The following is a 27439-nucleotide window of genomic DNA, read 5'->3' as shown; positions in this document are numbered from 1 at the left end:
CAGCACATTTTCATAAATCTAAGTGATTCTAATATTAAGGAAGTATACATAGACAAAGCTGCTGCAAAAGGATAGTGACGTGTGTCTAGGGTGCAACTTGTAAATGCGTCTGTGCCTCTTGAAAAAAAAAGGCTGATTGAAAACAATGGTTCAAGGTGGTGGCAGGGGGAACTGGAGAGAATTGCTATCCTTCATCTCATTTCTGGGGAGCTACACAGAAGCTACATATTGAAGATATCCTGTATGGGAGAAAAATTGCTGTGGTATAACACTAGAAACTTCAGATCAGTCATTGTAACTCACTCTGCTATTTCTTTTTGTTGCTACTAGCTTATTATTTGAATTACCTTGGGAATGTTTGCTTTTTTCCGTATTCATCTTGCCATTGCCCATGCTTACCTAATTTCTGCTAGTGATGGGTTTCACATGCTTTGATAGAATTCAGACTTAAATTGAGGAATCAAGCTCCACTTACAAGATGAGAAAGGAGGCAAGGCTTGTCTTGGACCATCTGAAATCCCATCCTTTTTGACAATATGTAGACAGCTGAAGTGTTAACAGTATCTATTTCAAGTCTGTCTTGGGGGACTCATTTTTGACCAAGCCTGATGACAATGCTGCTGGGAGACCTTGTTTGCCCAGGTCATATCACAGACCGCCGCTGCTGCAGAGCCAGTGCAGAGGCTGCAGCTGGGGCTTGGCAGTGCAGCAAGTTGGCTGCAGCCCTTCACTTCAGCTCTCTAAATGCTTCTCAGTTTTTCCGTTTGGATTCATTACCACTTGTTGATGTCAGTCAGCCACCGAAGGCTGGATCCCAGCTGAAGCTTGCCTCTGTATTCAGTTCTTGATTTCTCAATCTTTTTAAAACAGGTTTTGCTAGAAATTGATAAGTGCAGGTGAGCAAATAAATTTGAAATGTTGGCTTGTTACCAAATTGATAAGATTACTAGGTTAAATATTAGTAATTTCTTTTGAAGGAAATAATTATGGGGGAAAAAAGCCACAATCTATCTGCCTTTTTTAGGTTTCACTTGTTCATGCTTTTTAGTATGTGGCCACAGAGCTGTCCTGAAAATGTCATAAATGCAAAACCCTGATGTGCTAAATTTCTGCAATTAGCATTTGTCCCTAATTAGGTCCATGTAGGTATCTCTCTGATTCCTTCACTCAGTTTGAACCCCAGGGTCTTTTCAGCTTGAGGGCCAAAGAAGAAAACCAAGAAGCAGGAGATTCCTGTGTATTGGGTGGATCAAGTACTACCACCAAATTGTCGACCAGGTGGTTGGTGACTGTTATGAAGTTTTTTAAATCAAGGCAGTTTTGGAAATGTGCAACATTGATATAATTGCTTCATTTGTCTTAATTATTGCAGATTAAAGAACAAAACACCTGTACCAAACACCATTTTAGAGCTTTTTATTAATAACAGCTTATCAAACATAAAAGCAATGATATAAAAAGAATGTGGAAATTTATTGTTAGGATCAGAGCTTCGTCACAATTATTGAATATTACTAGTCCAAAGCAGTCAAATAAAATAGTCTCATATTATCTTAGCATATGGTACATTCTGGGTATTATATGCCTGTTGTGTCTTGTAAAACTGGGTAACAGCCTTTCCCATCTCCCGCACCGTTTTTTTAGCATAGGCGGAATATGAAGAGAGAACCACAGAAAATACTAAACCACCCAGTGGCAACTTGCATATAAAAAAAAAAAGGTTTGTTCATTTTTGTGTATTAAAGGACAGGGTTTCTTGGATTTGTTTTGTTTTGGTGGTTTTATTGGTGGTGTTCCCAGACTGCCCACAAGCAGAGCCACAGCTGTGGCTGAAGGTAATTAAAAGTCAAGAGGTAACTCTAGGGCAATGTTCTGGTTTGTAACTTTGCTCTTTACCTTCAGGTTATCTAGCCAGTAGTGTAAGTGCTTATTTCACTAATGACTTACTTTTGTAGCAAAGGTGTTTAATTTTTTCAGCAAGATAATTACAGATATATATACAGTACACATAAGAAATTACATTTGATAAATAGAGCATCCATAAAATATAACTACGGGGGTTTGCATACTTGGAGCTATTCAAACCTATAGTAATCATCCCTTGTGTCTACTGGAGATTTTTGTTTGATCCAAAATTGCTGATAAAATTTAATGGTTAATTTTGGTTCATGAGCTTTGTGGGGAGAAATATTTGGTTTACAGAGTGAGGAAGGTGTCATGCTTTTCCATTCTTTCCATTCAACACTCAGGTGGTCAGAGCATTTACCAGCGAGGCAGGAAATTGGCATTCCAGTCTTCTGAGGGCAGGATATGAACTTGTGTTTGTCTGTAACCCTTGAGTTCCTAAATCTGTGGTTTGCATCAGGCAGAGGGAGGCTGGTCCTCTACTCCAGGTGAGCACACTGAGTCGCCCAGAGAGAACTCCCACCATCATACTGAATGAGCTCTAGCTTTTAACTTCTGTGGGTGCTCTTGTTAAACTCCTCCAAGTGGAATAAAATCTTCATTTCTGATTCAGTGTAAAACATGGCCTTCTACTTCCTCACCTTAGGAAAATAAAATAGCCCCTAATAAAATGACCTATTGGAATGAGTCCAGAGGGGAGACACTAAGTTGATCTCAACTCTGGAACACTTCTCCTGTGAAGACAGGCTGAGAGAGTTGGGTCTGTTCAGCCTGGACAAGAGAAGGCTGCAGGAATACTTATAGCACCTTCCAGTACCTGAAGGGGCTGCAAGGGAGCTGGAGAGGGACTTTTGGCAAGGATATGTAGTGACAGGACAAGGGGGAATAGCCTTAAGCTGAGGGAGGGAAGGTTAGATTAGATATTAGAGAGAAACTCTTTACTGTGAGGGTGGGAAGGCACTGGAACAGGTTGCCCAAGAGAGGTTGTGAACTCCCCATCCCTGGAGGTGTTCAAGACTGGGCTAAATGGGGTTATGAGTAACTAGGTCTACTGGAAGATTTCTCTGCCCATGGCAGAGGGTTTGAAACTAGATGATCTTTTACTTAATTTTCAACCCAAACCATTCTATGATTTTATATCAATCTTTGTTTTCTGTAAATCTTTTGGTTTGATGGCTAAACCAAAATATTAATCATGCTCAGGAGTCATGCCTGAAACCCTCCCTCCTACTCACAAGGCAGGTGTGATCCAAGGACAGAAGGGGCTGAGAGTGGGAAAGCATTCTGGGAAATGTGGAAAATCTAACAACTAAAGTACCATTCTTCTTCACATCTCAGTATGCAATTTTCCTGAGCAACATGCAAAAATAACAAGCCAGAAATACCTTCTTGGATGAAAATACAGAGAACACTGTGAAAGCCATCATGGCAAATTGTTCGGTTATTACATAGCACTAACTTCTTTTTTACTATCAAACTCAGAAAATTACGTTTTATCCTAATTTTAATGCTACATTCTTTGGGCTGCATTTAGCTGTTTGTGTAACATCATAAACCTTCAAACAAGGCCTTGCCTGGCCTCTGGAGCACTGAAAGGATTATTTTCTCTGGGGAAACTGCCTTCTCTCTGGGGAGCACTGATGTTGGGTCAGGCTTTGAGCTTGATATCATTGTGGGATTTATTTCCTGATGCCAGTTTATTTACAAATATTTTCTTGTGTGAAAGAGACCTTATCACCTATTCTTACTGTTACTTTTTTATATTCCAGTCCATATTCTACACCGTACAGTAATTCTGTGTGAACAACTAAAGTTTAAGGCGTCCTAAAATTTAAGCTTCTATAACTTACAGAAAGATTTGTAAATGTAATTTTTAGTGGGTATTTGCAGAAACCACATGAAATTATGGATGCTTTCTAGGCTATTTCTTCGGGAAAAATCTGTTCTGGGTTGCAGATAATTGAAAAAAGTTTAATTGTTTTTTGCAGATTTTCTCAGTAGAAAAATCTATGCACTGCAGGTGCTGGAGGAGAGCATGCCTATGGCACTTGGAAACCATTGCCATCACCAAAGAACAGACTATTTTGCACAAAATCACATACAGAATTGAATCCAACATGCTTTTCCTGACTTCTGGTTCTCTATTCTACTCATTAGCTGGGTTTTTTTCATGTAGATAAATGAAATATAGACAGTTTTGAAGAATACTGTGTTGAAAAATAAGCATCTGGAGTCTCATGAAACTCTGAATTTTTAATATGCTGAAAAATTCTAAGCTGAAAATAATCCATTTTGACTATAAAGCTTCAAGCAGTTTTGCAGAGATAGGTGTTGAGAATGCTGTGTCATTTGCATTGTGAAGCATATCCTGTTAAGGTCCTTATTCAAGCTCATGGAAATGCTCATGGATTTCGGTAGGCTTTGGATGAATCCCATACTTGCCAACTTGTAAAAATGCTGTCAATACAGATCTCAAATTTTGACTGTAGAAAATTCAGTTCAAAAACTTGATTGGCAAAGACTTTAATACAACTATTTATATACTCTCTAGTTTACAAAATGTGTTCCCCAAACTTAACAACTTCATCATTCTTTTCTTATTTATGCAAATCATAACTTTGTTCATAGAATTGCAATCTGCCCAATGAAAAGGCATGTTTGAATCTTTATTTTCTAATATTTTTCCCCTTTATCAAGCTTGAATGTTTTGTGAGTGTTTATATCCAATGCATACAGCATGCCAAAACCATGTAAAGCTGTTATCCCCTCTGTACATTCCTAAATTTCCATATTATTAAGTTACTTCTTATAACACTCTTGAAAGAAAAATACTTCCAGTTCTAAATGAGGAGGAGTTTGTTTTCAGGCAAATAGCATCCCTGTAGGTATTCCACCCTGCCTAGAAGTACTACCAAATGCACCAAATATTATGCATCTTTTTCAAGGAACCTCTCATTTTTTAATGAATTGATTTTTGTCAAGACAAGGAAAATAGATTGAAGTGGGCTTACAACTCTCCAGTCTGAGGGAGGGACCACAATCAGCTGCTGGAACACTGTGGTTCTGAATATGCTATGGAGAAAAAAAGAAAAACAACATGAGCAATTTTGTGTCTGTTTCCCACGGGTATTTATGCAGCATATATTGAAATATTTTTTACATACATCCTATGCAGTAAGAATGAATAGTACCATAAATTAGCTGCTCCAATTCTATGTTTGGGCTTAACTGTGCCTAATCATATTCCAATATAACTCCCCAATATAACTCATCCCCTAGCTCCAGATGAAACTCTGCCTGAGGTGAGTTTGACCACTCCCTTACATGACTCTATTCTGTGCAGTTGCCCTGAGGATGCAGCTGCTGCAGAGAGTACAGACCCAGGCCCTGATTTGCAGGCAGTGCCTTCCATATGAGTGGTGTCTTCCAAAACTGTTGACCACTTTTGAGTGTTTAAAGTTTTGAATGATGAGCCTGAATGAATCACAGTCCAGAACTTTAATATTAGAAGTTTCTACAGGTACATTATATTGGCACATTATATACATTATATTGGTATCTCAGTATGGGACTCACCACCTTTAACTTCATCAAAATCATATTTTTTAAATACTTCTAATTAAAAAAAAAATTATTTTTCCAGTCTAATTTGCTTTTATTTATTTTGAAATAGCTGGGGGGTTGTCCACTAATCACTTGGTCTGTTGCTCCTTTGCCCTCTATTTTAATAAGAGGTGTTTGCCAGTTGTTCTCTAAACTTGTTGAAGAATGTCTGCTCTGTCCAAGGCAAGAAATGCTGTTGATAGATTGACATGGAGTTCATATGGGGAGCTTGCTCGAGTCAATGTATATTATCAGCATCAAAAGCTATGATTCAGAATGTTAGTACAAAGACAGCTATTTAAACAAGCAGAACCATACTCCATCCTAAAGGTGCAAGTTCACACTGGGCAAGAATCTGTCCTAAGGCTTTTTCTTCACATAATCCTCACTTTAATGTGATGGAGTATTTGCTCAAAAGAGAAACCCCTGAAAGGATTTCATCTGCAGAAATATACCCAGTCTTGCATTCTAAATTTTTAAATCATTGTTAAATGTTTTCTTTATCTAAGACCAATTCACCACCTAATTACCTCCATCTTATAAGTATAATTAATGCATTCTTGAATCACAGCATAGCTTCCGCTTCATGCTGGGATTTGTGCATTATGGACTCAGACTGCTTAGAGCACAGAGTACCCTGGTGTCTCTGGCACCCACTCCCTAAAGCTGGGTTCATGGGCTCCGCCTCCTCAGACCCTGCAGGTGGTCTCGTCCATCAGCAAGAGCTTTCTCCTGGCAGAGGTCTGCACCTTCAGTCCCAGTCCCACAGTTTCATAAAACTGTTCAATTAGAACAATAATTTAATTTATCTTTATTTAATTTAACTTTGTTAAATTGTGAACTGTTAAATTGTGAAAGGTAAACTGTCTCTCATTCAAGTGTGAAATTGCTGATTTTCAGAAGGAAATAATTTAACAATCCACGGGGGAAGGGGCTGAGGTGACTCACTATTGCTGCTCCAGGATGGAGCCAAAGCCTATTTGTGAGCTGGACCGGATTTGCAGCTGAAGGAACAACCTCTTGTGCCAAGGCTCTCAGCCTGCCCTCTTGGTAACAAGACTCTGTGAGTAGTGTGTTAGCTTGACTTGGCAATCACAGGCACGCTTCAGGCAAGTGAAAATGCTGTTTCAGACTACTCTTACAACACCTTTCCAATACTCTGACTGTCATGTCTCGATGCAGACACTTCTCTTAAAATGCAAGCACAGCAGCTTGCAAAGAGATGTAGTATGAAGTGAAAGAAACCAGAGTTTATGTTCTTTTTACCTAAAATTTTTTACTTTGTGTATTTAGGTTTGCATTAAGCCTTGTCTCTGACAGCAATTGCTTCCGAGCCTCCCACGAGCAAAGTGTATTTGGCTGAGCCCACTCCCCAGGGTTCACACACTTCTTTCTGCAGCAGTTGGACTTCTGAGCACAATAGACAAATGAGGAGGTAAACGGCACACAAGGTAAAATATTGCTTTCTTTCCCTGTGCATTCCCAAGTCCTGTATTGTTACCAGTGCAGTAAGACCATGAGTGATCACAGGATTCAGAAGATTACAAAAGCCAATTCACCTATCAGGTGCCAGGACAAAAAAAAATAAATTAAAAAAAAAAAACCAAAACCAAAAAAACCAAACCACCAAATGGAAATGGCTCATCTGCCACATCAGCCACAGCACATTGTGGGGGTCTGCTCATCCCTCTGCCAATTTACTGTTGAAGAGCAAAGAATCAGCATCTTGAGCAGCTGATGGCAAGAGGCAGCACTTCATGCAAATTGTAAGGTCATGGATACAGCAATAACTAGGAAAGGGTTTCATTAGCAAGGCCTGCCCTGTTTCCCTAAGGCTGGTCATTTTGCTAAATCTGATCTGAAAGCTGTGTATCTGTTGGTAAATTATCCTTTCCTAAGCCCTTTTCCAACATCCACAAACTCTCTGCAAAAACCAGATGGGGATGCTGCTTTTTCAAGCTTGCCTCAGGATCAATATTACAAAAATCAAATCGGAAAGTAATAAAAATACATCTTCTTGGCAAGGTACATCTCTGGGGAAAAGTCATTTAATGCTGATATTAAATTCAAAGCTGATACATGCATGATAAGTTTGGATAACACAATTTTCAAAATTATATCCTCTTTTAAACTTAGGCTCTGATAAATTTTGTATGTCTACTTTCTCTGGGAGATGAGTCTCTTGTGGATCACTGAGATGCCAAAGTCCTTCTTTCCAGCAACTAGGCGACAGACATGGTATGTCAACCTAGCAGGCTGTTAAATTCCCACCTAGTGGGCTATCACATTCACTGGTATTTTGGGATTGACGGCTGGTTACTAATGTCTCTAATACTTTCATCACAGCTGGCATTTCATTAATAAAGACACAAATCTAGCTCTGAATTTAACTCATTTCATGTTATGAAACATGAATATGTTTGGGGGAACTTGGATGACAATGTGCATTCACATTATAGGTGTGTTTAATGAGCAATCACCTAAATATACGAAGGTAATCATCTTTCCTATCTTGCTTCACTTCACTAAAGTGCATTTGCAAGGTAGCAAAAGAATGTTTCATAAAACTATTCAATTAGAACCATAATAATGAATGTTAAAGGTGAACTATCTCATTCAAATTGAAATATGAAATTGCTGATTTGCAGAAGGAAATAATTTCCCTGGCAATTTTTGTGTAAGGTCCAAATGATAATGTAATGCTTAATATCTGGTCTTTTCAGGCTTGCTGCAGAACTCTTTAGCAGGAATAAAAGTTTCAATGAAAAGAACAAGTAATAATTGTTGGTAAAATTCTGTAGACTTCTCATTATAATTTCGGTTAAATTCTTTTTATGAAATTCTTACTTTTTATTTTTTGTTGTATTCTGTGAGATTTTTCCATAAAGGAATTACAGTTTTTAGTTTTCTTTTGTGTTTTTTTTTTGTTCTTTTCTTCTTTTCATACACCATCATACACCTTGCAGTTTAATTGTGAATGATTTTATGGAAATGAAGGGGGTTTGTGGTGAAGGAACTGGCCTGAAGCTCCAGAGATCTGTACCAGGCTTTTGTGCAGAGCACCTGGCTCTGTATCAGGGCTTTTATGGGACCTAGAGCAGGCAGCAGCTGGTACCCAGGTGCAGCCCTGCAGGGCATGGGGAGAAGGACATGGAGTCTGGCTCTGGGCTGGGCTTGGTGGCTCCACAGGATCCATCCCTACTGACCAGGAGATGCAGCAGCAGTTTCTGTTGAGCCTGGGGACACCAGGCTACACCTGATGTGACCACAGCCCATGTTAGCCCAGGTTTAGGCAGCTTCACCATCATCCCACCAACCTGCCCAGCTCCTGCTTAGCTGGTGAGCAGACCCACAACTCCTCGCACAGGCGTCACCTCCAGCACCCGCGGTCTCAACACAGCCACACCCACCCACCCTCAGTAGAGCATGGGGGTCCCTTTAGCTCTGTCCCTTCCCCTGGAATTCAATTTCAACCACAGCAGTATTCCAGTCACTCTCCATAGCTTTTTCCAAGGCTCCAGTGATGCTCTTCCCATCTCCTTGCAGCTCCCAGGTAACTCCTCTGGATGACACCTGTGTAAATGGAGGCAGCCACAGACCTCTCTCTAATAAGGTAAACATGATTATTTTGCTTTTGGGTTTAGTACAGCCAGCTCATTCCCTGAGCTGCATAGGTTGTGTGTGACACTCCTTTTGCAAACATTGGTGCGCTTTGCTAGGGCGCTGTTTTGAAAGCAGACAGCCTACACCCGGGAATTATGGTATGTTGTCAATTTTATCAAATGAGGCTGCAACAAAATTGTTAATTATTGACTTGACAGTACATCAGATAATCTTCCTAGGCTTCAGTTTCCCCACATGAAAAAGGGTGAGCAGTGCTGGGTTTTAGTAAAAGCTCTGGATACTGAAGGACACCAGACAATAGAATTAAGATAATTCTGGACTTAGAACAAACATAGCTGAGATTTCAGCTGGGGTAAGAGTGCCTTGATGCCAGAATAAACACTCTAGTTTTACTTTGGCCTTCCTTTGGAAAAACTAGCTGCACACACATAGCTGCCAGCTTCTGTTGGCTGAGTTGACACGCTTCTTACAAAAACAGATTTAACTCAGACAGTGATTACAACAGACTTTCTTTGCCTTTATATGGTTGTTTCATGTTTCTCTGCATCTAGCTCAGCCTGCTCCCAATTATGTCTTCACAGTCTAAGAAACAAGCTTTGTGTTTCTGGGCATCCTTTTCAATTTCTTGAAATAGTGTGGCACTGATGCTTATATGCTTGAGGGATGCTAAACCCATGACTTCTAGTCAGTTTTTGAAACCTGATGGCATCAATAAAGAATAATGCTGATAAGTGTTAGAGCAGCCCCATTTTCCTCACAAGAAATGTGTTATTCTTGATCACTTTCCCCTAAGATTGATCCATATTCATCTTTTTAAAGAGTGTTCTTAAATAAGCATCAGACTTTGTTTACACATGGAATAATTATTTGTCCAAATCTTCACCATATTTTAGCAGGAGGGTGTTCTATTCCCAAGGAAAGTTTGCTCCAGGACATTGGCTATTAGCGTTGCATTAGCAGAATAAGTTTGGAAGCTGGAACACATATCTCTATGCTACTGACTTTTAGTTTGTACAGTAAGAAAGTGCAGCCTATGTCTCTATATATGATAGCAGCGTTTTGCTACAAACCAGCATTATCCCAGGAGACTATTTTGTTTCTTCATGGGAAGCTTTGTCCTGAATCTGTGAGAGTCAGTGTAATAATACCACAAACTTGTAGCCAGCCTCAACTTTTGTTATTCCTGGGTCAAAGCAAGATGCTGGGGTGCCAGAGTATTGCTCAACCTTTTACCAAGTTGCCTTTTGTCTACCACCACTTTTTGACTGCAAGAGCCCTTCTTGCTCTTCAACAACTGCTAAGGTGTGGTCAGGTTTGCACTGTTTGGCATCCTGCTTTCTGCGGCCCCACCACTGCTGCTAGGAATATTAACACCATGAAATTCCCTGTTGGTAGTCACAAAATTCCCTAAAGAGGGTTTAACAGAACCAGAAAACAACACTGGCAAAGGCAGCAAAGGGCAGGCAGGGTCAGGGATGTTTGGGAAACAAAATCCTGGAGATGCTTCAAAAGGAGAAAACTGTGGCTAGAAAAGAGTCCAACTCCTGGAGGCCATTCCTGCTTAGCAGGAGCTCACCTGGACTTTCTATATTGGCAATTTGTACCAGATTTCTATGCTTTCCATATCCTGGGTGACTAGGGGAAAGAGAAAGAGACATCATGACCCAGAAGCAGTGTGTAAGCAGGTTGGCTCAGCCACAAATCAGACTTATCTGCCTGCTGAAAGTGAGGTCATTTTGATACCAAAGGTATGGCACAGTTACTTTCAGCTGGCTTTTCTTTGCCTAAAATGGCTGAACATTTGCCTTAGTTCTGCATTTTCCTTTCTTTCAGCAATATTTGTGTCACAATAAAGAATACAAAATAGATTGTTTGAATAACATAAACCTTATCAACATGTTATCTTTTTGACATATTGAATTAATCCCACTCAGAGCTACATTAGTCCACTACTGGAATATGACACACTAATTTCTGTCCACACCAATTATGCAGAATGACAATTTTGGCAACTGAAATGAAAACACCTCATACAATTTTCTTATTCTGAACACTTCAGGAAGAATTGGGTAAGGCATTTGCTTTTGGATGGCAAAGAGCCACCTCTGTTCACTTAACCAGGAGGACTAACAGCTCAGAACAAATTCAGAGCCAACAGAGAGACTCTGACTGGTGCACTTCAAAACAAGGGGGTGTATTGAGGGGCTGCATTTGGAAGAGCAGTATCACTCTTAGTGTTTGTGGTGGTGTGGATCCTCTCTGTGTCTGAGTTCGTATCACAGCTGTGTAGCTCTGGGATATAAGTATTCATTGTTCAAATGTAATTGCAAATTTACTATGTAACGTAACTACCCAGGGTTGGCTTGTGTTCTAGTGCTGGTGGATGAAACCTGTGTGGTTCCATCACATGAACAGGGTTGTATGCAATAACAGGCAGCATTTTGGCTGTTTGCAGATGAATTTGTGTTTTCTGTATCCCAAAAGTGCATCTATTGGTTCACATACCAGCTTTCTGGAAACCTCTGGCCAGCTGACCTCATGCCTCTTAGCTAAAGAATTTTAATATATCAGCTGTAGGGATTATGTATTTTCCTACATTTGTTATGAATGTTTTAAGCAACATGCACACATTTTTCCTAAAAAAATCTTTGGGTTTTGGTTTGGTTTTTTTTACTGTTCTTAAATTGAAAAAAACTGAACAGATTTTTAGGGGACTGAAATGGCAATAGGACTACCTGTCAGATAATGAGTCCCAAGGTATTTCCATATTTAATAGCTAGTAGGTATGAAGATAGAATGAAAGCCACTTTGATTTCATTGGCAATACTGCTTTTAAAGAAATTTAACAACTTGTTTAGAGGCCAGCCGAATAGCTTGCCTGGGGAGGCAGGAGAGGAAGGGAAGACCTCTAGTGCATGACATGGTTTTAGTTCATTAAACTACAGGGTGTTTACATTTTTATTTGCTAAATGCAGAAACAGCCCATCTCTTTCAGCTGAGAGCTGCATCCGGGAAAGTGTGTTGACATACAAAAAGCATGGAGCCAAGGAATGGCTTATGATGTTGCAGCAGAGTCATGTTTCTGGAAGACATTAGTGGGAGAATGTATTCTAAAATTTGTTAAGAAAAAGAAAGTTCTCACAGTTCAGAAGCATTTCCTGTAGTTCACATATGGCACACAGTTTTGTCAGGAGTTGTATTTCTCCCATAACCCGATAAGTCATTTTTGCTTTCTGTTGCAGAGGTCACAATAAAAGCTTTTGGCTTTATTGCCATTTCCTTGCATATCAACAGTAGTTCTTCAAGTGTCATATCACAAAACCAAAGTTTACACATGCTACTGGACCAGGCAGGTGGAAATGAAGCACTGTGTATGTGCTGACACGCTTTGATGGGTACTGTCAGTTTTGCTGAAAGCAGAGGTTCTTCATTCTGCTGGAAGTTTGTTTCATGGCATCTCCAACACAGAACAGAGTCTGAAATTTACTGCAGGGCTTCAGAGATCCCTGTAACATTTTGGTGATGCCTAGGGGCCTGTGCCTGAGCTAGAGGATTTCATCCTCTCAGTTCTGGGAATGAAGTCAACATCTAATTATAACCAAAAAACCCCATAAAGTTGAACCTGTGACACTTATCCCCAGCCTCTAAAATCATGGATGAGCTTTCACAGCTGACCATCTTTTGAATTAATGATAATTGGATTTAAATGTGATAATACTTGGCTAATAGGATATCAGCAGAGATCTGTGTCATACACAAGGTGTATAGATGGGGTAAATACTGATGTTCACACTGGCAACAAGTGACCTCTTAAAATATTTACACTAAAGAGAAACTGTCGAGAGGGTAATTTTTTTAAAGGGCAATCTGAGGTGGTGTTTTTGAAAAAACAAAGCACAGAACAGTGTTGATGTGCCTCAGGGTTATCCAAAGTGGGTCAGGATGGGGATGGGGAGCAAGCATGCACGGTTTCAGCAGCGCACAGGAAAGCTGCCAAATGCCGGGACCTTACTCCTTTTCCTGCAGAAGGGGAATCGGCCTTCAGAAGTTTAGGAAATCCTGCCACAAATGAAGAGAAATGGTTGTACTGAGCTTCCAGATGAAACCTCAAATCTGTATACTGGCACAAACTAAACTGAGAAAAATGGACCAAAAAAGATGTTCCTAGTGTTTCCCTTCACCTTCCCAGATGCAAAGAAAGGTACGTAAAACACATGTTCAGGCTCACATTTGTCAAAGTGCTATCTAAACAAGACATTTAAAGCCCAGTATGGACTAAAATTCTCTGTTGCATAGTTGTAGTTGTTCGCATCTGGGCTCTGTGGTACTTTCAGCATAAGCTGCATGCCCAAAAAATGGTACTACTATACTGGAGAAGGAAGGAGAAAAAGAGGGAATGAGAATACCAGTGCCATCCCAGCTCCAGCAAGGAAATCTAACTGTTTTTGCAAACAACCTTCATTGCTCCAAATTCATCCTAAAAGAGCTGAGGCAGAGGTCTAAAAGACTTGTTTCAGCAGCACGTGCAGACTAAATCAGAAAAGATTCTGCTTTTGGTTGCTCAGTCCCATTGTGAAGTCTCCAAATTAGTCCATTAGACAGTTATTAATTAGCATCACTCTAGAGGAGATATCTTTATTTAATAAAACATAAAAAGGGCTTTGGTAATCCCCATTTTAGGTCAACAATCTAGACTTATCATTACGGTAAACTTTTTGCTGAAGTTTTTTGTTGATAGTTTTTGTCTCTTTTTTTTTTAACTTCAAAGGTGCTCAAAGAGGACAGAATGGTTTAGTGAATTGGATCCAAGAGACATTTCACCATGCTTAAGGCAGATGTTATCAAGATGGATCATTTGTATTGGCAGTCCTTCAAAAGTTACTCTCTAACCAAGCTCAAATCAGGTGAGTCCCACGGAGAACTCCTACTTGATTCTGGCCACGGCTTCAAAGTCTGCAGCCACACAAGCTAGAAGATGACTGTTAAATTTTAACTGACATTACAGCTTCTATTTGATCTATTAAACTTGAATAACCTCTGATTGGTAAATGCATATTTTTAGACATCTGCACATTAGCCTCACATGGAGGCTGATCAAAAAAGTTGTCTCCCCTGGGGTTTGAATGCAGCTTTTTTAGTAAAAATTTGAAGGGTTGCATCTTTAATATATTGTAAGAATTTTTTCTACATTGCTTCTACATCATGCTGGTGCATTTTTAAAAAATCAGCAAATTTTACAAGTTAGTGAATTTTTTTCCTTCTCCTCTCCTCTTCTGCTTCCTCTTCCTCTCCCTCTTCCTCTCCTTTTCTTTTATTTTTTTCATAAGTAGAAGGAATTAAAAAATACATAAAAAACCAACAACAATTCCTTTGTTCAAGTTGTGAGATACCCTTTTAACTCTGTGTTGGGCAGCCGACTCACTGTTCAGAAGCCCAGGAAGCTGCTACAGACTCTGCCAGTCATCAGATTCAGATTTTAAAAAAGAAATGGCAGTGGTTGTTTGCACTTCCTTTACAAAATTAACTTTGCAGGTGAATCACATAAACAAAGCACCAGTCCTGGCAAATAATGTTGGTATTTAATTTACCCACACAGGGTATTCAGAAATTTGCTCATGTGAGAAAGTGAGTTGTGCCCTTTCTGCACTGTAGCACCAGGGTTGCTGCAGCCTCTCCACTTACTTTTGGGGGTCTGGGGAGTCTGGGGGTGGGGAAGAAGGGATCTGAGACTCAATGCAGCTGTAACAGTGAGAAATGTTCTTTATGTTCTTCTTTGTGTATGTGTGTGTGATACTTTTGTTTGGTTTTCTGATAAAGAAAGTTGAGTTCAAGGGTGGGAGGGGAGGCTGGTGAGGTGCATTGGTCACTTCTAAGCCCTGATTCTTGCAGATTCAAAGGTCTGTTCCAGGCTGCTGCAAGGCATTAAAAATGCAGAGGTTTGCTTTTGTGGGGAGGTGTATCTGCCATGCAGTCTCATCTGAGGGGCAGGTCTCTGGTCACATTGATTAGGGTGAAAGGCTGGAGTCACATACATTACAAACAGCATCTTCCCCATCTCTAGAAATGAAAAAAGTACTGGAGGAAGCAAGATATTTTTTGTTCTTTTCACATGAGGGAGGCCCCAGCTCAAGTGTAAGGTTTTGCTTATAGGGAAGAAAGGTCAAACACACTTGGTGGGTTTAGCCAACTTAGTTTTACTTCTTTTGTTTTGGAAAGACTCAGTACATATTTAATATGGCTCCATAGAGCTGACAATCCTCTTTCCCTGATATCTCCAGTCTTCCTTCCTGAGCACCAATTTTCTGAAACACATTGCTTTGTCTAGCCTGTCACTAATTGAACATTAGTTATTCTAAAAATGTCCTCTTTGTGTCTGAAGGGATTTGGTCTGGCTGTGAAAAACAGCCCCCAGCTCTCTCTCTTGCCACATTGGCCTGCCAGTGCAGAGCCCAGGCTGTCACTACCCAGGCATCCCACGAAAGATGCTGAAAAGCTGCATCACCTTCATTTCTGAAAATTGCCACAGTCAAAGGGAGGGATGGGAAAGATATTCTGCTTTCCATACAAACAGGATGAGCAGCAAACTCAATGCTGTAACCTGAATGGTTGCAGCACACCATAACTGGACAAAGAGGCTGCACAGACCTAATCGATGTGCTATCTACAAGGAAAATATTTGAACTGAAGAAGGCCTCTTTAGGCACTCTGTTAATGTACAACACACTACGTGCACTGGCTGCTGTCCCAGTGACACAGCAAACTAGAAAATGCACCACTCGGATTCACGTGCTCACGTGTTCCAAGCCAGCCAGAAATTCAAAAGGTCTTTGTAAGCTTCAGTCCTGTGCCCATGACACCTGGTCATCCTCTGTAGTCAGAAGGAATACACAAATTCACAGGTACTACCGAAGTTTGGCATCATGGTTACAGTTGTACTTTAGGACATTTCTTAAAAACTTTTTAAAACTGCAGCCTAAGAGATACATCAGTACTTTTTCCCTGTGAAGACCAATCCTGCAGGGCACTCCAGGGAGAAATAGGGCTTATACAGGGCTCTATTGTGCTATATTTTCTTTTTCAGGGGTATTTTCATTTCTTTAAAGACATATTTATGGAGTTTAAAAAGCATATCCACTGGTCTTCTCACTGTAAGATTCTCCTACATGGTGACAAAAAATCTACTTTGCCTTTTTTCAGTTTTCTGATTCCAAAAGAATGTAGTGAAAATCATGAGCTGAAAGATGTACCAAGATTCTTAAATTCACTGGAACATAAGCCCCATTCAGAAATGTACTTTTATGAACTCTATAAATATACTTCATACAGAATAAACCAATAACTAGGAGACCATTATTAAAAATAACCTAAGATAAACACATTGCAGCTCAGACCAGGGATTTTACTGAATTAGTTCCTAGCTGAATATATGCAGTCGTAGGAACGTAAAGATCATCTAATTCCAACCCCCCTGCCATGGACAGGGACACCTTCCACTAGACCAGGTTGCTCAGGGCCCCATTGAAGCTGACCTTGAACACTTCCAGGGATGGGGCATCCACAACTTCTCTAGACAACCTGTTCCAGGGCTTCACTACCCTCACAGTGAATAATTTCCTCCTAATATCTAATCTAAACCTATTCTCTTTCAGTTTAAAGCCGCTGTCCCTTGTCCTATCACTATAATTAGAATAAAGTCTAATTTGATTTCAAAATTGGTATTGATGGAGTGTCCACAATAGTGCTTAACAAATTGCTCCAGCAACTGAGATGGTCAATCATTTATTATCAGCTCATACTACTTGAATCTTGTCACATGGGTAAGTCTCCGGTCCTTCTATTCTGACAAAGAGTTCTCATATTTCTGATCTCCGTGTAAGTACTCCAGAGTCACAGAGAGGTGGATGTTGGCAGGGACCTCTAGACATTATCAAGTCCTCTTCTCAAAGCAGCTGCACCAAGGGCTGGTGCCAGGGCTCAGCCTAGTCCAGCTTTGAATATTTCCAAGGGTAGACACTCCAAAATCTCTCTGTGTTTGATTACCCCAAAGTGAAAAAGTGGGTTTTTTTATGGTTAAGGGGAATTTCCTGTGTTTCAGTTTTGCCAACTGCCTCTTGTCCTGTCACAGTCCTGTTAGCGCAGAGAAGAGTCTGGCTCATTCTTCTTTACTTCTCCCCACAACTATCAGGTATTTATAAACAATAATACAACGTTCAGTTAATTATTCCCTGAGATCTCAAATTGTTTTTAGAATCCATTTCTTTCCACTTCAATGACTACTGCCTAGCTTCTTCCATTTTGGACAAATTCATTCCCATTCGCAAATGTACATTCATCATCCAGCTTGTCAGCACGTGCAGATTGAATTGTGGCGGTGGGTTGGTCTCTTCATGCTCGCAGCTTTCTGTCTTCTTGGTAAATTGTCATAAGTGAATTTTAATTTTTTCTGTGTTTGAGATTTGCTGAAGTGGTTCAAGTGGAGGACCATAGCAAACTTGTTTAGCTCTTGCTCTGAAGTTCATGTTCCTAGCAGTGTAACAAGTGAGAAGACTGGGAATGGGAAAAGGCAGAGGAAGAAGGGACACTGAATGACTGAATTTGGTCAGGGACTTGGAATTTCATAATAATTTGCAGTCGTTTATTAATCTTATTTGGTAATTCTATACTAAGAGTAGATTTTACTTGCAAGAGCTGGCAAAGAGATGGTTACAACTTATTATTACAGCTTTGTTATTCAAAAGAGAGATTAAGATAGAAATTAATTGACAGTCTACCCACAGTTGCACTTTACAATTCATAATGCAGTACACGAACAGGAACAGTCTATTCTATAAACTTGCTCAGGTTCCATAGATCTATAGATCTAGAATAGACAGGCCAGTGACTCAAGGAAATCCTGCTAAAAGATACTGTAGTCATGGCTCACAAAAGCCCACTGAAGTCACGACCAGTAAGTGTGAGTCACCTCAGCGCGAGCACCGTGCCCCTGATCATGCCCTGGGCTCTTATCTGGCTGCTTTCCTGATAGTGGGAACTTGAAAAGTGCCTCACCTCTCAGGAAAAGTGGTAACTGCTAATATGCAATCTTAGGTTGTTGAACTCAGTCTGAACCCAATTTATTTTTACTTCTGCAGAGAGGACATGAATTATCCTTCTGACACCGGATCTGAGTAAGCAGATGCACTCCGCATGATCACACGCGTTCTATTGCAGGAGGCAGCAGCAGGCTCCAGTGCTTCCTCCCAGCACTCTGTTCCTATATATATTGCTGTGTGGCATGGATGTGCTTACATGGTCATGTGGGAAAACGATTGTGTGCCCTGGGGAAAAGCGTGTAGGAGTGAATTCTTCTCAGGCAGGAGAGAGTCCGCAGGAGCTCACAGCTGAGAACAACCCTCCGTTGATTAGCCACCATTGTAACACTGTTTACAGTGGGTTTCTATGTTGCCTCTGTTTCTCTCTTAAGAAACAAAACTGCATATTTACCATAGAAACTGTCATGAGCTATGTTAAACAGGAGCACACTTTAGAAAAATCACTAATTTTAGAATGATCATAAATATTTACACCAGACAGACCATAAACAGCACCTTAGAGACCATGCTGTGTTTATATAAATCCCTCTTAATTTAGAAAATGTTGATTTGATAGACTGAGGCAGCCATAGCCAACAAATGCATATTTGAGAAAACTCCTCTACAGTCTCCTGTGACCAAAATTTCCTCATTTGTATAGTATTCAGCTTTTGTTTGTGATTAAAACTACTTTTACGAGTTGCCTACCATATATTTTTCTTTTATAACTCTGTATTCATCCTGAGTTCTCACGCTACAAAGTTTGCTCAGACGTAGACATTAAGCTGGCAGCACAGACTGCTCCCAGTCAGGCAAGGGGTTTCTTCCCGAGGCCAGGAGTCTCTTGGTGGGCGTAGGCTCCAGGCTGCAAGCTCTGGGCACCAGGGACTGTGCAGGGCTGGGTAGGGAGAACACTGCAGCTCCCATCCTCCTGAGCTGCTGCTGTTGCAGGATAAACCAGCTTATTTATTTACAGAAGTCAAAAAAGTATTTGAATTGTACATGGTTCAAAAGTACTTCTGTAACTAAAACTGTTGTTCTGCTGAAAATTGAGCCCAGCAAAGAATGAGTCTGTGTTACAGGTGGATGGGTGTCCTGCTCCTGTCTCTGCCTGGTCCCATGGATCCAGCAGAAAGCAGGAAATACACAGACAAAGGAGGAGGGCAGGGCAAATTTTTTCATGGGGCCTTGTACTTGGATTGACTTAGAGTTGTTGAGAAACCATTATGCTAGAAAGATTTCTCTGAAAGTGTTTCTAAAATTTGATCTTGGTCTCAGGCCATGTAAATCTCATTATCTGCCCAGAACAGATGATTGTCTCTGGAAATACATTGTCATCCACAGGTTATAATTGCAGTTGGAGGCAACTTCAAATCTTCTTAACCCAAAAAAATATAATTAAATGTTATTTCTCTTCACAAGAAAACAATGCTGCTGACAATGCTTCCATTTCATTTGTAGTTTGCAATGGATTGTGCAGCAGTTATCCACTTCAAATCATCTTTTATTATCACAGAGTAGAGCCTCTGACTGTCCTTTTCTGATTAAAAGGAGGGGTTACCCACTTCCCTCATCTGTGAGCAGGTTCCAGGCTCTGGGGTATGGGAAATAAGGGACCTGCTGAGTTTCAGAATCTGTACCCCTACTACTGGTGATGACACTGGATTACTCAGTGATAATTAGATCACATTCCCCAATACAAAAGTATTATTTATCTAAAATTTCCCATCCTGATGCAGAAAACAGGAACCAAGTTGACCAAAAATCTTACTAATGAGAAGTTATTTGCCAAGTTGCCATGTCCTATTAAGATGGCACAGTATTTTATACACTTGCATTACTGTACTTTTTTCCCAAGTTTGAGCCCAGTTTTCTGAAGTAAAAGTAATTTCATACAAAATGTGAAGGCATGATGTGAGAAACAGCAGCTGAAGGCTCTGGGTGCACAAATACCATTGCTGCATCTAGTTTTAGTGACATGGATTGTGGGAAAGGGCAACTCTTCCAGAAGGATTTGTGAGTTTTTATGATGGGGGCAAAGTGCAACTGAGCTACAGTATGTTCTGCATTTTTTCTCTGATATCCTGATACTCTTATATCCAGATTATGTTGAACTTTCCTTGGCATGCTCTGTGCCTTCATATTATAATATTTTAACAACAGTCTTAGCAAATTTACTTAGTTAACCCAAATAAAGCCAAACTCCCAAGAATCTGTTGGGTTTGGTGGTTTGCTGAATCTGTGTTTTTATCAGAATGTTTGTTTTGGTGCTGTGCCCATCTGCTAGATCTCTCATTACTTTTTAACTTTATTACTCGTTTGTTGCTGCTCTGCACATAAATCAGTGATGGCATCACATGGGTTTGACTGCAACTTTTCTAGATATAACTGGTTTAGATGGAATAAATTGAAGTCACTGAGTGAAATGATTCTCTGAATTATTCTGAATGAATTCTTCAGAGAATTACCCAGCAAGATGTTTCTCAAGAAGTGATGAGTTCTAGAGAAGCACTTCCCTGAGTGCTGCTGTCTTTCTTTTTTCCAGAGAGAATGAATGTTTCTTATAGGAAAGCACTTGGCTTTCACATGAATTCACTCCCTTATTAAAAGAAAACCCCCACTACTCCAAAAAAATGCATCTGGCTTCCAAAGGAGTGGGGGAAGGGTTTAGACTTGTGTGCACTGAACTTAGGTACACATAGGTGAATTTTTTAGAAGGGGAGGGGTGAATAGAGACAAATCAGGGCTCACTCACCGTCTACAATGGGTTTTCAAAAGTAATCATTGAATCATTTAGGTTGCAAAAGACCTATAAGTTCATTGAGTTCAACTATAAACCTAACACTGTCAAGTCCACCACTAAACCATGTCCCTAAACACCAAATCTATATGTCTTTTTAATACCTTTGGAGACAGTGACTCAATCAAATCTCTGGGAAACCAGTTCCAGTGTTTCATCACCCTCATCATAATATATTTCTTCCTTATATCTAGCCTAAATCTACCCTATTTTAGTTTAAAACCATTACCCCTTTTCCTGTCACAATAGGCCCTGCTAAGAATTCTGTCCCTATCTTTTTTCTAAGCCCCCTTTAGGTACTGAAAGGCCACAATAAGGTCTCCCTTGAGCCTTCTCTTTCTCAAGGTGAACAATCTCAACCCTCTCAGCCTTTCATTATAGAAGAGATATTCTGTCCTGTGACAACCCACCTTTACACTCTGAGCCTCTACACATCCCTGATTATTTTTGTGGCTCTCACATCCCTGCATCAAGTCCTCTTAACTGACAACCCTTGAAAGTCAGCTACACAACCCTAAGTCCTGTTGGCAAGATGAGTATTTTGGATGGATGGCTTAGAGGCAACTGAGCTAGTTGATGCAAAGAAAGATTTCAGCCTGGAGCAATAGTGATGGCTGCCCTCTATTTCAGGTCCTCTAAGCAGTTGTCTCAAGAGACATGGAGAACTTGAGATTCTATGTAGATATTAGGCTTTCTTATTTGGGAGACAGAAGATTCTGCTTGTCTGTGGTTTGCAGTTTAAAATCAAGTTGTTGTATTGAGCATAAAAATGAGTACCTTCTGGCAAGCTCTAACATGGGCATGTGGAACTCAAGCCCAGGACAGAGTGTTTTTAATGCAGCTCCAAAAGAAAACCTCCCACTGAGCACGGCTGGTGGGCTGGGAGTAGGGAAGAATGTCTACCACTGACACTTCTGGCATTTCTCCTCAGCTCTTAAATTACTCTTTTTTTTTTTTCCAAGGCTCATTTAGTGGTTCTGAGAGATATGGTATGACCACTAGATCCCAGAAGCATCCAGAGTCCAGAGGGCAGACTGCGAGGCCTTGTAGCCTTCACTTTTCAAAGATTTAAGGCTAGAAATGCATCTGTCTTTTGACTCTGCTAGGGGTTAAAATTGTGGTTCCTTCTCATAATTTTAATATCTATGCTTTTAAACCCATGACCTGACCCTGTATATTTTGGGGACTTGGTAGTCTTTGTGCTATAAAGTAGCTGGGCAGAAGATACACACCCCCTTTCTCTGCTCTGTTTGTGAAGCCTTATGTAGCCATGGTTCCCAACAGTCTGCCCATCTGCACTGCCCCTGTAGTCCCACATGTCAGTCTGTGACTCAGACTGACCTCAGGAAAGGTCTAGAGGACAAGCTGAAAGGTCAGAAATGTGACCAAAGTGCTCTGTGGACCAACTAAGTCTCCCAGTAACTTCGGGACAGCTCACTGTGCTGCTCAAAACCACAATGAAGGAGGGCAGCTCCTCCCCTCACTGAGCTCTTCTTATGCTGGGACCAGATCCAGAAGGTGCAAACCTGACTTAGCACACTTTTGGTTCTCTTCAGCCTCCCTGAAAGTCCCTGGGAAGCTACTGGGGGTACAGTCTCTGCCTGAGATATTTCTTCTTCATTACTCAGTTCTGCTGTACACTCACTGCTCAATTATCCAGAATAAGGATGAGGTGGGATAACCTAGATAAAGCAAAAGAATTGTGATATAAAAAAATATGTAAATGAGGCTATTAGAACATACTGTGTGTTCACCTTTGCCATCAGCTCTCTAAAAAGATAAAAGTAGATGAAGCTGTGTTTTAGGTGAGCATAAAATACTTTCTGTTATGAAGGCATAATAAAGGCAGCAGCTGAAGGCAGGGCCTGATTAATCCACGACTTGGGTAAGTGTATGTATATTTCAGATGATGTTTCATTTTTAAATTAAGAAGAAAACCCTGTTCATTGAAAATGAAGCTGGAACATTGTTTAATATGGGATCTATTGTGGCATCTTCTTGGAAACGTGGTAGTCATGTCCTTATGGTACTCTCTAATGAAACAAATTTATGAATATATGTTTTACTACATCAGCATCACTGACATCAGAACAACAAATGACTATGCTTTATTTCTTATTAGGGAAAAATATTTTTTGGCATCTTGACTACATTTAAACAAGGTTTACATACATGTTTCACTGTAGACTGTGCTTCTAGCCATTGTTAAATGCTTGATAAATCTATCCATAATTGGAAAAAAATGTAACTTATCACACCTAAGAACTGTATAGGAACTCTGAAAAACTGTATACAGAAATTAGCTGTGTTTTTTTTTGGAAAAGGCAAATACTGTATACATTTCTGAGAGGGAATCTGCCATTTTCTCCATGAAAATCAGTTTCCTCCAAGCACATACAAGTTAATCATTAATCCCTTATCTCTACTTCAAGTATTATCAGGGGCATATGGCAACCTTACTATGCATCCACCTTTCTTTTGAAAGGGAAGGGAGAACCAGAGGTCAAACAGTAGGGCTCCTTGTTGAAATCCCGTGGAAACTTCATTGCACCGAGGTGCAGATCCAGAAAGGAACTTTAGTATCCCAATCCCTCCGCTCCCCTGATTCCCATTTAGCTGCTGCTTAAGCCCACAGGCAGATGCTGCCTATAGCAGCTTCAGATTCTGTTGTTAGCATTTCACAATTGCCTAGTTCTGGGAGTGCCTGCCCCAAAGGTACCTCAGTTGTGAGAAACCTCAATCCTGTTGCAGATAAGTGGAGGAGTACATTCCCCCTGGAGATCTTCAGGAATTGCTTGTGCATTTTATCCAAGAGCAACTTAAAAATATTTAAGTGTTCCTAGGGCAAGGCAAGACAGATCGATACTTTAAACAGTGTTAAGACATATTCATTTTTTTATTATATGCAAGGAAGTTTTCTTTTTATGTTGCACAATGGAATATCCTGAAAAAGTTGTTTCCAAGCATTTCTCTTAGATCTGGAGGGAACATTAGCTCATGGGCAGGAGATGCTCCTAGAAGATATTTTTTAATGGAATCAAACTGGATGCCTTCCATTGGGGGTAACTAGTGACAATCTAGAAATGAGAGTGTAGGACACCAGTGGCCGCAAGAGCTCTCTCAGCTTATGCTCCACCTGGCAAATTTGCCATCTGAATTACCCACCATTCTGTGTGGTCTCAGTGAAGTGCTAACACTGAACTGCTGATGGGGGCATTGACTGGCTTTGTGCACTATGGATGCTTCTCACAGTATGCAGTGCCTGCAATTTGTCAGAGTTCTGGAGGACGGAAACATACTGAGCAGAAAACTCAGTAACTCCATGTGCTTGCAAAAGGCACTCTTTGCAGTTCAGTCCTTAAGAGGCAAAGAGGGAGGAAACAGTGGGGTAATCAGAGCCAAGCTACCAAAAGCCCATTTCCATTTTCATATTGGCTAACTTGAATGGTTTCTATAATCATGTAGCTTTCACAGAAATATTCCTGAAATGTCTTGTTTCCCCTTAGGAAGAGCACAAGCAGTCTCAATTCTGACCATAAGGAAAAGTTATTGCATGTTCAAGACCCAGTTACAGTCTTAGCAGCCTTCACGTCTGCTCTCAGATCTGACTCCCCCTGCATGGCCACAGCGCTCTCATTCCACTCGCATCTTTCCCTACTTGGCATTCAGATGGTCTCTTCTGCTTACATTAAAAGCCCAGCACTTGCATTCTGAGATGTCTTCAAAATCTTGTCAGTCTTAAAGTGAATATTTGCAGAATATAACATCTTTGTACTAAGCAAACAAATAATGAAATGCAATTTTGTAAAATTTGAACCTCTATAAAATATACTGTTTTTATTAGCATCTGCAAATAAACAAAACATATTTAGGAGATAAGGAAAGATTATCCACTTGGCCTCACAAAGCACTGTGAGGACAGCATGTCATTGCTGTAAAATACTTGTAGGCAAAATATGTTAAGCATTGCATTCTTTAAGCCACAAACTACAAGTTTCTTGTTCTCATGCTGACCCTTTACTGATTCGTCTCATATAAAATGTCACGTAATTACCAGGCTCTGTTTGGAAGGGTAGACCAGAAGGGGAAGATCCTGCACACAGGGTTAGAGGGCTGGCAGGGCTGTACAGGAATCCTGCAGACTTACATGTCCTGCAGAACAATCTACTCTGTGCAGCCCAGTCCAGTGATGGTTCCCCCTCTGCTCCATAAAGAGCTACTCCCAGCCTTACAGTTTTAAAAAGAAATCAGAAATAGTTACATTTTGGAAGAAATTACTTGGACTTTAGTTTACTTTGCTAATTACTGTAATTTATAACAAACATTAACTGAGCCAATCACACAATTAGCTGCAGTTCCTTTTATGGAATTGGTATGCAGTGCTGTTTTGCTCTCATTTTAATGGATGTTGCAACATAACCCCATGGTGGATTCATTATATAAATCAAATCATTTTTGGTCCGACAGTAGATTTTAACTCTGCTAGACTGACATCAGGATGGCACATCTCTCTGACACCTGATTGGTCATCTGCCTCCAGCTCCTTCAGAGCAAGCAGTAAGCCAGAAACACATGAGAACTGGCAGTGATTAAAAGGGCAGAACAACTGGAGAATAAGGTTTAATTGCTAGTGCCTTAGTTGTGCCAGGATAATACTATGTGCACTGACTCATCAGATTCAAATGATTTCTAGCTACAGTGCTGTGTTTTGAGAGAATCAAGAGAAGAACGTTTGACAGTTGACAATGGGAAATTGCTCACAGCACGTAGGCACTATCCCTGCCCTTCCATAGTGCTTCAATTTTCAGTCTAAATATAATGGGATAGGGTATTTCAGACTACTCCAGAAAGGCTTTAGGATAGATATCTATTTCACAATGGCCTGCGACTGTGAAGTGGACCTGATGACTCAGTTATGATGATTTTCCACTGTGATATTGCTACTAAAGTGTTCTGATAAATCCCCTTCAACTCCTTTACCACTGTCTTTCCTACAGATGACATCTAATTACTGCTGATTCACACTAGCATATACAGCCTGTGAATTCCAGGCAGGGCAGAAGGTGAGAATAGCTTCACTGCAAGTTTGGGAATTGGAGATGCATGAAGGGAAAACTTGCAAGAAGCCCAAGAACAGAGGAAAGCACAATGACAGAATTACTGCATGTCCTGACCAACAAAGCTGAGAGCTATCTGAGAGAAATCTTAACTATTTACTGTGTGTTCAGTGTAGAGGTAGAAATTCAGACAGAAACAAAAAAAGAGCTCCTTCTACTTCAGAAGCAGTCTTTGCACTTAGAATATATTTGTTAACTGTGTTTGAAATATTCAAGCCTGCAGAAACGTGAAAATGGGTGAAATGGTTTACATCAGCCACACCTCCATCTTCTACTCCACTCCTCCCTAAACAAAATTCAAATTTGATTTGTAGCTCTGGCCTTTGCTGAATGAAGGAGTAGAACACCTGTGAAAGAAGTAAGGGATAAAAATATATGTATTTCTCAGTTATGTTTCCAAATCAGTGAAATTAGCTGGAGACTCTCAGCACTCATCTCCCCATCACTGGTCCATCTGTCAAATGTAGGAGTAAAATAGATGTCTAAGAGGAAGCAGATGCTGGAAGTACAACTATTTCAGTGTCTCCTTAGAGCAAAGAAAGCACTGAGTAGAAGCACTGAGCTGCAGCCCAGCCATCCCTTACCCAGCCATCCCCTTAACCCTGCGTTTGGAGCTGACTGAGCTCTTCTGGGCAGCCAGCATGGAAAGCGAGGAGCTGCAGCAAGCATTAATGACCGGATGGTGGAAAATATCCAGGGACTTCAGTCCATGTTCTGTCCTTTTTCACTTCTGTGCTTCTTGCCACTAAGAGACTGTCACACATTTTCCAATTGAAGGACAGAGACACTTAATTTGCACCATTATGTGAAGGGAAATCCAAACTGTCTAGGAAACCATGCAGGCTCCTGGTGTTGAAAAGGAATGCCCTTTAGAGAACAAAAGATGCTTGAACATAAGGAGCCAAAGTCCAGCAGGACTGGCATTGGTATAGGAGGAATTGCCCCACAGACACTTCTCCCTTACCAGTGTAGCCACAAAAACAGCAAATTCATAGTAACATCAAAAGTTATTTGCAGGAGGCCAGAACTTATAATCAATTGGGAAAAAATACCTTCCAAACCACTGTGCAGATTTATGTCTATAAAGGCACATAAATAAACCCTTACATAAATTACTGCAGGAGCCGCATTCTGTTCTGCACAAACTTGTGACTCAGAGCAGGAAAAGCAAGAAGTTGCTCTGACAAAAATTGAAACCATAAATGAAAAAAAATCCACCACTGTCTCAAGATTTTTTTAAACCTGTGGCAAATGTCCCTCTGCCACCTAAGCCTCAGGTTAAGTACCTATGAATTACACTGCTCTATTTACCAAAAGAA

General features: G+C 40.4%; 1 long non-coding RNA gene across 1 annotated transcript; it reads left to right on the top strand.

Moving 5' to 3' along the window:
• Nucleotides 1-13122: 13122 nt before the first annotated feature.
• On the top strand, nt 13123-26394 carry LOC113961821. The gene is made up of 4 exons (XR_003532391.1): nt 13123-13333; nt 13901-14036; nt 24510-24746; nt 26001-26394. It is a non-coding gene; the product is annotated as an uncharacterized LOC113961821 (long non-coding RNA).
• Nucleotides 26395-27439: the final 1045 nt, after the last annotated feature.

Source organism: Neopelma chrysocephalum, unplaced genomic scaffold (genome assembly GCF_003984885.1).
Source record: "Neopelma chrysocephalum unplaced genomic scaffold, ASM398488v2 Primary Assembly neopelma1_97390, whole genome shotgun sequence".
NCBI lineage: Eukaryota > Metazoa > Chordata > Aves > Passeriformes > Pipridae > Neopelma > Neopelma chrysocephalum.
Note: the sequence above shows the minus strand (reverse complement) of the source record. Positions and strands in the feature narration are given on the sequence as shown.